The 14,174-nt window shown below is 33.1% G+C and overlaps 1 protein-coding gene across 3 annotated transcripts in view; it reads left to right on the forward strand.

The window, feature by feature from the left end:
- Nucleotides 1-14,174, forward strand: part of LOC106139077 (ecdysone receptor) — a 188,256-nt gene that overhangs the window by 65,397 nt on the left and 108,685 nt on the right. For all 3 annotated transcript variants that reach the window (XM_060954891.1, XM_013340429.2, XM_013340430.2), the window contains one exon: nt 499-543. The gene's annotated coding sequence lies outside the window, so the exon portion shown is untranslated. The remainder of the gene's footprint in view (nt 1-498; nt 544-14,174) is intronic.

A 14,174-nucleotide genomic window follows, 5' to 3' on the forward strand; every position in this document is an offset into this window, starting at 1 on the left:
AAACCATATAAATGTATGGAATACATGTGTTCATATTATTTTTACACGTGTTTTGAGGCAAAAAATTTCAACTTCAGAAGTACTTTTGTCAACCCTGTAACAGTCAACAAAGCGACCACGCGTAGCCTTGTGGTTGTTTACCGCAAGCATTATAACCTCTATTCCTGGAGGCATAAGGCGAAATGTCGAGGAAACCTTATCTGAGCCTAGTATTTTCGTACTCGACCTGAGCTAGTTATCTTAACTATTTCGATTCGGGTTACATTATGATTTCATGGCGGTGTAGTCTGGCAGGACTATTTTAGTTCAGACTATTTAATTATCACCTTCAGTCTCTACCAAACAGTTTGCTCTATCTGTACCGTAAAGAAGGGGTAAAGACGTGTTTATATGTATGTTTATACAGATGTATCACCATAACATTTCGCGTATCAGATCAACATCTTGTTCACAATAAGTATCAAAAGGAGACTCATTTATATCGTCTTTCTTTTTCAGATTACAACGCCGCCCCGCTGTTCGCCTCTGAAAACGCCTCCAGTGGTAAGTAAGCAGTCAATATTATAACACGCGCAAATTTTACACACTAATTAAATTTACCAAGTTAAAATTTTCTTATTAGGTTTAAACAAAACTAACCATTCTTATAATTAGTTTTGGACTTGACACGGCTTACCTTATTTTTACTTAGCAGTCATAAAATAATTTTTTGTTGATTAAACTCTAAAATTATTCAAATTCTACGCCGTCTTTTACTCCATTTAAGACTGTTCGTCTACCCTGTACGAGATAAAAACGCGATATAACTTCAGATGCATTTACTGTAATATTGAAATATCAAAAAACCAAAACAAACTTATAAAATAAATGATTCATACTCGTACTTTTCAAAATGATCAGCATCAACATTAAAAATACTATGCCCAGTCTTACAAGAAAACTTGATAGAATACATTGACTAGTTATACTTTCTACCAATTCTAAGACTGTTCCCTGTTAAAATAAAAGGAATCATAGTAATAAAATAGATTAGAAATCAAAACCTGTTATCAACTTTCTCGGTGGAGCTATGTTCGCTGTGAGACCATACGATGCCTCGAGGCACAGAATTATTAATAGTAGATAAGTACTAACTGCACAAAATAAAAAGATTCGCTGAGTGTATTTTATTATTTTTGATATTTTTACATGGTGTTGTGCTCACTGTTGGCTCTGTCTACCCCGTAACGGATAAAGATGTGTAATTATACGTATGTATGAAATTAAACAGGCATAAGCTTAAATTGAACTGATATAAGTAACATCCCTTAACCTAACGAAACGCGATAAACCGCCAGACAAATTACACCACACTCTAAATTAATCAAAACCTTACCTTTTTTATAAATATTTTATATTGTGCTTCTGTTTTCTCCAGAAAAGGCTTTGTAGCAACATATCATAATATGACTTTCGTTTCGCTCTCCGCATTATTTTAATTAAGAAGTGAAGGAACCGGTTTTACGAAGGTAAAATGTTTCGGGACCATTAACCGTTTTTACAAGCGTTCAGAAACCCGGAAAACCTTGGCAAGGACTGTGAAACGGTATATCACTCTAACGACCCCGGCGGCTCCTGTCAAAGAAGATATATTATGTATCGGTGTTATATTTCCAATAAATATGTTTTTTCCGTTTTTTTAGTCTGTTGTTATGACCTCTACGCGTCAGTCTAGTTATATAAGTGTTGATTTTGTAATGTATTGGATTTCTGTTAATTTTTATGATTTTTCAACGATTTCGTACTAAAATAAAATTTCGCCTTCTGCATTAAAAAATGAAGTATCATTAAGGTATTATTCAGTTGTACTGGTAGAAACATATTTTATTGTTGATTAAAATATTATAACAACATTGTTAATACCCGATCAGTGCATGAGCTTTCTGATTTCCAAATTATTCTGTTCAATTGATGGATTCAAATATTTTTTTAACATTTAATTAGTAAATTGACCATTCAGTAGGTATTGATTTTATTTTCATTCCAATGGCCAATTAAACGGTGTTGATTTATTGGCTGTGAACATCAGATGAATTAATTAACTTTTAATTGTTACTTGTAAAACTATTATGCCGCTTATTACACGCTTACCGTTTTTACCTTATTGATTGAAGGATACTTGTAGTATAGTAAAAACAATGAATACATACTTAAATACTGCCTAAATTTTATCACCGACAGTTATTTTCTCTCTACTCTTCTCAGTACATTTACAAGAAACCTTAACTTTCCATTAAAACGATTTAGATTATATTCATTAACATTTCATATTGTCATTAAGTATATTATTAAACTAACTGAAGTCTGTGCAAAGTCGTTCGTTATGTTAGGGCGTAAGTTCTATAATTCATGTCCTATAATTAAGCTACGTTATACTGTTTCTTCATTGCTTAATTTTGTATTTTTGTAACTATTTTAATGTTTTATTTTTATTGATGACATGTGTAGTTGAAAAGTGATGAAAATTGATACCCGCTTTGTCGACTGTGTAAATATGTAGTCTTTTACATAGCCTGAAAACAAAACACAACTAAATCAAAATGCTTTCACCATTACCAACTAGCTTATTGCCTGTAACATAGCAATTCAATTACTAGTTATTGGAAGTAATGAACAATATTTTGTAGCATTCCCGATGCCTTGACCCACTGCTCCCGATAAGATCGCACCGACTGACCTAAAAACCAGGTTATACGTCATAGACGCGAAGGACTAACCCGAGGATGGCCTATTATTAGATGTAACACAGTAGTCTTTATTATTTCTTACTAGCTTACCTATACTTGACCACGGCTATGAAGATTTGATAATGAAAATTGGATTCCACACCACAAGTTTCTTTCAATTAATTTACCTATCTTGTTGAAATTTCACATACACACAAGTAAGAGAACTAAAAAGGATCTTCATCAATATTATATTAATACGAAACGACGGCAACATCCAATTTATTGTTTGAAAAATCTTATATTTTAACTTTTATTTAGGTGAATACCAAGAATCCAGCATCTTAAGGTATAAGGATGGAAATTGGAATATTAGGTATAAGTTCTACTATTATATCGTTTTCTAATGGTTTAGAGCATTAAGTTCAAAGATATTTTTTTTTATTTTTGTCTCTAAACAGTAATTACATTTAATCAAATGTCTTATGTTTGTATGTAACTACAAACATAACAGAACCAAGTCAAGATGCCGCGCGATAAACGTGATTGCATTGATATTATTCGACCGATACCAATAGGTTGTTAACCCAATAAGATAAGCTATCGGACCGCGGCCTACATACTTCCGTAGTATCGTGTTTACAATATATAGGTTAATAAGAACGGAAGGGCTTGTTGGTACTTATTTAGACAACATGAACTCCTAATTGATTTTCGTGTACCATTGTCCGCCTGTTCAATTCTCTTATCTGCTATTGACTCATTTGTTACACTGTTCTACGGGAGCGATTAAGTGTTGTAACCAGGATCTTGATCTAATGATCATTTTATTGTTATTCTTTGGTAAATTTATCAATATGATGTCATTAACCTATACTACTACTCTACTGCCCTACTGAAAGAAGAAGATATTTTATGTGCTGAAGGTCTTTTTCAGGTATTTTTTTCAATATTAGATCTTACTCCGACATATGGTCATGATAAAGAGATACCTTACGCTTTTTGAAAAGGAAAAAAAAACCTCTTAAAATAGAAGACTTAATTACAAAACTAATGACCTTCAGTCTTTCCTAACGTGATAACAATAACTTTATTTTCCACACGAGTCACGTTTTAGCGATACCGACTGGAGTTATCTTTAGAAAATAGTGCAGAACCCTGCTTTACTACATTCTGTTTAAAAATATGACGCCTGGGCATGCAAAAAATCCAATGGTGCAACGAATAACATTTATTTTCAAACTAGCTTATATGCAACTTGGTCCGGAAGATATGAAACGAGAATAAGTACTGAATATTATAAATGCAAAAGTCTGATTGTTACAAGACCGTGAAATAACTAATTTATTGGGCAAAACTTGCACAAAACAAGACGGAAGGCTTCAAACAGTAAATGAATTCTGAGCTTTTTCATTCCCCGACTCACCAAACCTGATCTGATCACGTAATAAAAAAAACAGACATACATACATACTTACTTAATGTAAATCACGCTTTAATCTTTTATGAGGTAGATAGTATCGAAAATATTAAAGGCAATGTTCTGCTAGTGTTAGTTTGCTAGCCCATCCCGAAAAGAGGAATCTCAAGTTTTTTAACCCTTTACCTTATACAAGGTAAAATTCAACAGTAAATATCCTAGGACAGTATAATAAAAACGCATCATCATAACTCTTTTATTCAAAATGCAACACATTGCATAAACAATTGTAAACTGAACATAGATTCATGGATGCCCTATACAGGATGTGAAAAAGGTATACATCTGTTACTTACAAATGAACATTGACGAAGAAGATAGGCCGAAATATAATAAAAAAACAACAATCCTACTGACCCGTGATATACAATGACCTATCAACTATTTACAATTTATATACTACAGTGCGTGGAAAGCAAATCATAGTACCGATTAGAAAGTACTAAATAACAATGATGAGTAGGTACAATTTAATTAATGAACAAGTATATCTATATGTATTAAATTGTTAATGCTTTACCATAACATTCTTCATCTTTATGGTGGCTTTGTTCCACACCTATCTATTACAGATACGAATAGATGCCCTTAAGTTGTCTATGGCTGTCAAAGAAATGATGAAGTTGAGTAGTGAGTGAGATTGCTAGCCCACCGAAAAGTTTTAAGTTAAAAGTCTTTTCTCTCGACTGACTTTTGTATTCTACGCAGGGACCCTTTGTTTTTCTGACACCCTGTGTAACAGGAACACGATGCAAATTGACCTCACATCCGGGCCTTCGAAGTTCAATAATTCATAATGTGATCCTTTAACAACATTTGACTTTAAGAAATCAAACCAGGTGTTAGTATGTCACAGAACTTATCTCATAGGATCGCACTTCTAACTAGCCGTTGCCCGGGGCTTCGTTTTCATGAAATTTCGAAATAACCCTTAGATCTGAATACTGACTTTACTATTTAAATGTCAGCATACTTTTCGGTAGTAGTATAAGGTAATCGAACAAGAATTTTTCATATCTATGGACAAATATAATAAGAAACTAAAATAACAAATAAAATAATATCTCCAGATTATATGTCTTACGAAAATATGTCTCAATATACAAGACAAATAATTTAAAAAAAAATCCTTATTATTGTACATTATAATTAAGATTTTTTTTAAATTATTTGTTAATATGGATTAAATTTAAAAATCATTAAATACAAAAGTACAAAAAAAACTTAATTTTAAAACCAGTATAGAAGGAATCAATCTGTACATATTTTGAAGTCACGTAGGATCACATACCCGTTCCGGACCATAAGTGAATTTAGATAAAATGAAATATTCAGAGATTGAAGACTGAACCGTTTGACCTTTCATTGTAGGAAAGTTGGAACTATGTTGGAACACAACTTTTCAATGGACGGATCGTGTTAAGTTAAAATGCATGAGAGAAAACAAAACGAGTTGAGATCACGAGCCACTTGGAATTTAAGAGTTAACTATAAATCTTAACGGTATGAGTTCGTGGCAGAAAATCTTTTGAGGCGAAACCTTGAATAGAAATGAAGTAAATTTACTTAGTATCGTACCAGCATATTTCTAGCATTGTTTTGTTTAGTTTGTATCAGATTTAAAAAAACGAAATGACAATGGTGAAAATATAAATTTTTCTATTAGTATAAGAAGTGGTTATTATAATTTATTATTGTTTTTATTTCAAGACAACAAGACCTATATCAACACCACTTAGAAACAAATTAAAAGCTCTAATAATTAAGTTTCTTCAGTTTAATTTATACAAAAGATACTATGATTTAATGAAAATACATTTGAAAATTATTCCATAGAGTTCAGTTTATCTGTGCGTCACCGACTCGCGGTGAGCGTAAGGTATTTGGAACACCTATTTTTCGCACCACGTTATAAACGTACAAGATAAATCGCAAAATCGCTAGTTTATAAACAAGCACTAAAGACAAACATACATATATTACTTTTATAACCTTATTATATCTCGATGTCCCGATTCACCTGTTTTGTTCATAGGCATTGTCCACTGATATAAACCAAATAGTACCTTCACAAAGGTTTTTAGTAAATATCAATGTGCGGTATTGAAATCCCATTTTGATCATCACAATCAGCGCCAAAAGCAGTGTGCTTGTAATTTATGCTAAACGTCGTTTTGTTTTGGCACAACCCACTTGCCTAATTACATTTTGTTTTATTTACTATAGATTAATGTGGCTTTTATGTTTCCAACAATGAAATACAATTATTGTTCAAGTATTGTCCACTAGTTTAATTTATAGTTCGAACATTTCCTACAAGTAATATTGCGTCGTAGAATATTTTACTGAAAAATGGTCGCAAAGCAAAAAGTAAAAATAAGTATTTATCCAGAAAAAGCCAAAATGAAAAAAAATATTGAAATTTTAAAGGAATTTCGTGCCCTCGAAAGGGCTCCTGCTCAGCTTAATGTTGGCTGTAAACCCCCAGCATTGCTCTTCCGTTGGTTCCAATAAAATAATTGGAGTAGGAAATATGAGTGCCTGTCGAAGAACAGATTATCATTTTATTGTGAAAGATTAACACAAAAATATTGGTATTTTTTTCTTTAACTGAAAAGAATAGTCATTCTGAAATCTTTTTACCTAAAAAAACAGTAAAATTTATAGACAAAATCAATATTTAAATGCAATCGCAGTTCTCGGTTTATTTATGAACTTACACCCACGACGGCGCCGCAAGGAATCGTTTGTAGATAACAAAAGGAGATAACAGAAGAGGCTACTGTTATCATACAGTGAATAATAACCATCGGGCGATGCATTAGTAAGATTTATTCATTTCTTCGTGTGGAGTTATCAAGTCGACGCATTTACAAGTCTGGAAAACATGCTTGTCTCAGGCACACGTATAAAATTTACAACTTAGATCGACATAGTTATGGATAAAGCGGTATTCTCTTTAAATTCAGATGGACTAACGGGTAACCGTTTGAAAAGTGTATCGGATACGGGAAATAATAGAATTTCGGACTAATTTACACATAAATATGTGTAAATTAGTTTTTCAAATAATAATGTATGTGACATTCGATTGTTTAAGAGGAGAAAGTAATAATAAATTATATACATAGTTTACTAACTTTTGATATTATGCGGACTTATGACTATAACAGGGTTTACCCAAAAATATTTACAACTTTTCTTAAAAGAAACGTTATTGTATGCAAATGATCTCGAAGAAAAAATAATGCAACATTATTTCAGAAACCTTTACTTACATTCAAACTCATTGGACTCAATGGAATAATAATTTCGTGCTGTTATTGTTCACTGGTAAAAGTTTTAATTAATTATGCTGGGTCTAAGTAATTAATGTTTGGAGTCGACGGCTAAATAAAATGGCAAGTCTGGAATTGCAGAGTTAAAATATTACAAAACTGACACAAAATTATTATGGACACATTTATCAAATACAGCTTTAATGGAAAATTCAGTATGACTTTGGTTTCCCTGCAAAGATTGCGTAAGTCAGTCATCTTTATGTAAAAATCTAACCAGGATCATGGTCAAAAGGCGCTACCCGGGCTCGTCTCCAGAGAGAATACTAGGATATAACAGGGATTGTATCTGTGAAATGGATTGAAGCTCTTATACATATTTAAGTATAAAATCGAAATTTTCATATTTTCAGTAAGTATTAAATATATTAAAATGTACTGTAAGTACTCTTTGTACTTCAAAAATTAAGCTTGTAATTTGTAAGTCTAAAATCGTTCTGTAAGCTTATTACTTTAAGATAAAGGCGTTGGCACATAAATTATTTGCGTAATTGATGGAATAAGTCCAAGATTGTCCCGCACTTTCGTTGTTCCTTATTTACATATCAGATATTTATGTTTGTTATGTAAGTACCAATAGGATTTGAGTCCCATTGGTAGAATTATGAACATTATTTCGAGCGGACAACATTCATTAATGACTAATTTGTCCTAAATGTTTTTGCCTGCCACCAATATCTAAAGTCATAATGTTATCTAGACAATTCGTAGTTATTTGTATGTAAACTGAGCAATTATAACCTTTGCATATTATAAACAAAGATAATAAATAAAACCTTTTAAAATACCTGTAATGTTTTGTCTGCTCTGATATAACAATGCCCCTTAGGGTCGGTATCATTAAGACAATTTATTATTCTTTACTGATATCGAATTACTGGTTCAAACGAGAGAAAAACACATATTATCTTACTAAGTCAACGACCGCTTGTGAGGTGGTAGGTAACACGTAACTGATACCGCATCAGAAATATGTCAGGCACATTGTAGCCTCGTCACGCCACATAAAAGGCGTCGCCTCTGTCAAATTTGTCACTCTGTGACATTACACGAGTATGGTTTCTATTACAAGAGAAAACAAAAGAGATAAAATATGCCTATAATATAAGATTCTCGTGGGCACAAGCTAATACTGCGGTAATTATAAATATAATTAGATACTTACGTACAAGTAATAATCTTAATATTGTGCCGATTTCGATTACATTTTAAGTGCTTCTAAGACGTAAATTTTGTCTGTAAGCTTTCTTTTCTAAAATGAGCTTTATTAATTTTTAAAAACTGGTCAAGTGCGAGTCGGATTCGCGGACAAAGGGTTCCGTACCATTTTCATAGTAACAAATGTTCTGAAATATTAATTTATTTATTCACGTTATTACCTGTTTATAAAAATCGACAAAAAATGAGGATGGTTTATATAGATTTTTTATTCGTAAGTTAGAAATAGTACGAATACATAGGAAATGGGGTTCTAAAAGTTATTGTGAGCACAAATCACTTAACAGCTCTGAAACAGCCAAGTTTTTTACTTGATTTTCGACAATCAATCAAGCACATTGTTACATTGGAAATGAATTTTTGGGAGAAACTAGTCTAGATCTAGTCCCAGACGGTAGAAAAGGAAAGTATAAAAGTTCAAGAGCAAGTAGTGAGACGTGACCCGCTTTCGATTGGTCGACGGTATTGGAATGAGATTGAAAGAGTGAAAATGAAACGTTTACATGTAAAAGGGAGATGATGCAATTGGAAATATTAAACGAATGCTGTCTTTGACCGGCTGTTATCCGATTTAGATTAAATTCTATACTGTAAAAATCTTAAAAATTCCGACTGCAAAACAGGTATTTTGCGCGTATTAAACATAGGGTATCTATTCTACCTTGAAAGCTTATATATTGTTTTTAAACATAATAACAATTGTTTCAGATGTATAAACTTTATATACTATATAATTTATAAATTATTCACCCCAAATCGTTATTTAGCCATTATTTTAATATGCTCAATTTTATCAGAAAGTACTAACGCCCATTGAAATTTGCAAACAAGAAAAGTGTATTAAGGAAAACGCGAACCCGTCTGACCAGTCCGCTCTTAAGTAATCGTGACTCATGCGCAGAAGGCGATACCGTACCCAGCTTAGGACCTCAACGTGAGGCTCGGTCATATTTTAAAGCTTATAGAAATGAAAACTTTTTGTAATTACTTTGACGCAGGTTTTTTTGGATAAGGCCACAATAATCAGTCACTGCACTGTTGTAGTATTGATTCCACTTACTTACTACTTCCTAATGCAAAGGAAGTCAAAAAGTTACACACTAAACACCTAGACTTTAGTGTTTCTAATCTAGGCAAGGCCTGTTAAGATTTGAAAGTGTATCAGGATCTAGGCTCTTACTTATATATTATGACCATCATTTGCCAGCCAGGTTAATTAAGGTACCTTCTGAGAGAAGATTACATAAGAGTCAGAGGAGATATTCTGTCATTAAGCCAAACAGCTGAACATGGCCTATCGGTTTTTTAAACCTATGTATTAATGTATCTAGGACACAATCAAAAATATTTTTTTCTTAAAGCCATAAAATTAGTACTGAACTTTGTTTGATACAAAGCTAATATTTTCTTACGTGCATAATATAGGTATTATAAAAAAATACATGTATAGACTAAGCATTCCTAGCATACCATTAAAGGTTAGGTAATGTCCAACTATGATAACCTACCAAGCTACGTAATAGAAAAAAAATGCTAACCTATAGAATGATTTTGTACAATTTCGTAATAAGGGCAGTGCGGTATTTCGCTTATCGAGCATTGGATCGTATTTCATATCGAATATCTGACCTATATCCCCCACATTGCATACATATAACCACGTTTATTTCCCTTGCGTGGTAGACAAAGCCAGCAGTCTTAAAAAACTGATAGGCCACGTTCAGCTGTACGCTTAATGATGGAATTGAGATTCAAATAGTGGCAGGTTGCTAGCCTATCGCGTACAAGAAGAATCCTAAGTTTAGTTCATTTCAAAATATAAAACACAAGTAGTTAGTTGCCTTTTACGACATATTTGAGAAAGAGTGGTCCTATTCTTTTTATAATGGTGCCGGGAACCACACAGCACATTCTAGACTCCATGCTTCCATTATCAAATCCACCACCACACCTAGACCTGGTCTACTGCTGGATACTTTTCAAACAAAGGTGCAAACATCAAAATATGTAGGTAACGATTGGCCAAGCAATAATAATAAATGTCATAATCTCATCATAATAATACATGTTATATTTAACTTTTTTGGCGGGCTTCTGTGACATTTATTCAAACCTATTGTGAGATTAAATAAAAAAGATATAAGTAACAAAATTTTAAAAAGTAAGGGTCTCTTTTATGTTCTTATCTTCCAGTCTAAAACGGGGCAACCAATCAAAAGTTTAGATGATATGTGTTATCGCAACTTTGCAACACTCAACCGATACATTAAAAATTATACAGAATGTGCTCTCTTAAGGACCAACTCTATATGCGATCCCAAAAATAACATAATGAGTTTGGCCCAAATTATGGTTTCAGCATGCATTGATGAATATTAGTATACTATTTTATCCATCCTATCCATATTTATAATTCTACAAAATAACTATTTGTATTTTTGTTTGTTTCGCCGACTAAGGTACTGATATTGCAGATAAAATGCACCATAAAATTCTTAAAATTCATTTCAATTATTGTTATGCTATTGCATCACATTTCAAATTGCTACATACATATGTATATTCTCAAAAAGGTGCGCAATTATTAAAATTTTAAACAGGGCACAGTGAACATTAAACCTTCACACCTGCCTATTCTTCTGTCCTTGCATTATTTTTGAGACACATTGCGTATCGATTGAACCGTTCTAGGTCAGAGAGTCGCAGGCTCTCGGGTCAAAGGTCACGGGTAGGTCGGCCCGCACGTAAATAGTCTGAATCTGCAGGGTGGAAAGCCCTTCAAGGAGAATCGTAAGTCACTGAAGGACCTTTGTTTTATGAGATGGAATAATTACAACTTTTTCATTTTGCTCTCTTTTTATGAACTTTAAGACGTTAATCGTAATAACAACTTTTTATGAGTACTAAAGAAAGTAAGAAGTTCTGGTTTAGGATATATCAAGTTTTATTTGTTTTTTAAAAGACTGCAAATGTTTTTAAATAGCGTTCAACTGTTTAATCCCTATAAATACACGAATTCGTCTATATATAACTCTTAAGTTTCTTAAACATCTGGATATTCATACATTCATTTCAATTTCTGCAATAATTTTTCTAGCTGTAGACTTATTGCATGGATATTTTTGTGGTGCAGACAGATTATCCCAATTAATTGGATAGAAGTAGACAAATCTCAGCCTTGTTTGTTTATGGTTTTTATTCACTGCTTTAATAAGCGATGTAAAAGTTATGAGTAAGTAAAACATTTGAGTGAAAATTTGTAATTTTCTAATAAAGAAATATTGTCCTTAGATGGTTATGCGTAAAAGCATTATTAGCGACCTTTCGAGTGGTCTCATTCTTCTCCACCGGAAACCACAAAGCGACCCGTGTTTTATCATACGTTATAGAAACCCATACTTATTACGTCTGCCAGTATTACCTGCAATTTATTTCATTCGCCACAAAAAGAGGCCCTATCAGTTGATTGTTACCCAGCCAGCACTATTTGCGTTAAAATATAAATTCTCCCTCGCGTACAAAACAGACCATTTCCTTAATTGAATTTGTGTTGTTTTTACTCTAGTGGAAAATTGGCTTTGTGCATTCGATACGCGAGCGTGAGAGAGTACTCAGTGTTGCAACTTACACATAGCATCTTTTGTGAAATGTATGTAAATGATTATAGACTTCGGCAGCGGTGCGCATAAAAAGGAATGTAAACTTGAAATTTTTCACTCGAACGTCTCTACTGTTATTATAATAATTGCATAGTGTATTTTAAAACTAAGCAAATAAGAATAATATATTTTTTTCATTTGTCCCTTTCATAATAAAGAATAGCTTTTAAGTAAAATAACATGAGGAACAATTGTTTGTTAAAGCCTTGTATGAAACATGGTCTTCATAATTTTGAATCACATACATTATTGTCTCATCATGAAACCGTAACCGCTTATAATTGCAACACAACCGATGTTGATGACATTTGCTGCTGGCGAACGTTTGATTTATGATTGCATTCTGAGCTTTGATGGAGTCCCCAAATGAACATGAGGTTTTGTGGACCTTGGGTTTCTTAACGCACTAATTGTTAGTGCTTTTATTATAAAAACATTCGATTGATCTATTCATATATGATCTACAAGAAATTTTAAGGTGCTATTCTGCTCTGCTGATAGCCGCGTGGCTAAAATTAATGGAAAATCTAAAGTTACAAAATCTCAGCAAGTAAATAACTCACATTCTATAAGTATGTTTATTGGCTTCCGTTACTTAAATCTCATCTATTTATAGCAGAAATGTTCACATTGTTAGAAAAGTACAAACAAGTTTGCCAGGGAAATTGGATATCACTTGGAAATACCGAACCGTTGAACGAAATCGAAATCTTGAAGACTCGAAAACTCTCAAGTTGAAGTGTACCAGCTTGTTTGCAGTTTTCTTCGAATTTCCGCTGGCGAAGACTTTTTTACTCGAGAATATGAAGCTTTGTACGTTTTTGTCGACATTAGAGGAAAAAAACGCCCGCATTATTCGCAAGCTTATGCCTGTGAATATACTCGTACATGCTTAAAACGTTTATTCCCCTTTTTTTTTACTCTCGTGGTAATTATGTGAAATCCACCTTTCGTGCTTTGTCATTTAGGTACACGACATGAAATGTATTTAAATAGATTTTTTGTCAAACGATAGGTAAATACTTAGTTATTGTTTAAACAATGTACATAAACAGTAAAATCGTAGAAGTTGCAGTAGGCTAGCCACGAGTACTTAATGCGTCAGCTGTAGATGTAATTTCTATGGAAGTGACGGCAAATAGAAAGTACTTCAAGACGTACATATTGTAGGACAGCTTACTTCAGTTTCTGTTCATAGCTTTTTAAATAAAGAATAGTCCGATGTCTGTCTATGACCTTGGATAAATCTGCGTTGTATAAGTCATTTTAGGAATTAGGTTGGGATAACGATGTTTTCACTAGATTCGCGAAAAAAGATTGAATAGTTGTATTCCAATAGTGCAGAAAATTCAAGACCTGAGGGACTGTCTCTTCTCAAAATTTCTCATTGTTTACAAGAAGTAAATCTATAAGAAAAATTGAGTGCTGTAACCGACTAGCACGTATGAAGAGAGTTAAGAAAACGAAACAATGCAGGGATCGTGCAAGTGAAAGGGGGAAAAAGGAAAAACGGCTTGTTTTTATGATATGAGAAATTTAATGCGGCCATTCCAGTTGAAATTACATCTGTAACCTTGTGGGCGCAGTCGGCTCAAAATGAGGGCGCCGGATCGATACCGGCAGACTGGCAGACATAACACCCCGCACTCCGCGGTAAGGTCTGGATTTCACCAAAACAGGAGCCTTTTCTTAAACATTTTTTATTTACTAAGCAAACATACAAGGCGAATGTTTGATAAGAATAGGAACCTCTCGTGGAATGGAAAGGCCTAGA

This window comes from Amyelois transitella, chromosome 5, assembly GCF_032362555.1.
Source record: "Amyelois transitella isolate CPQ chromosome 5, ilAmyTran1.1, whole genome shotgun sequence".
Taxonomy (NCBI): Eukaryota; Metazoa; Arthropoda; class Insecta; order Lepidoptera; family Pyralidae; genus Amyelois; species Amyelois transitella.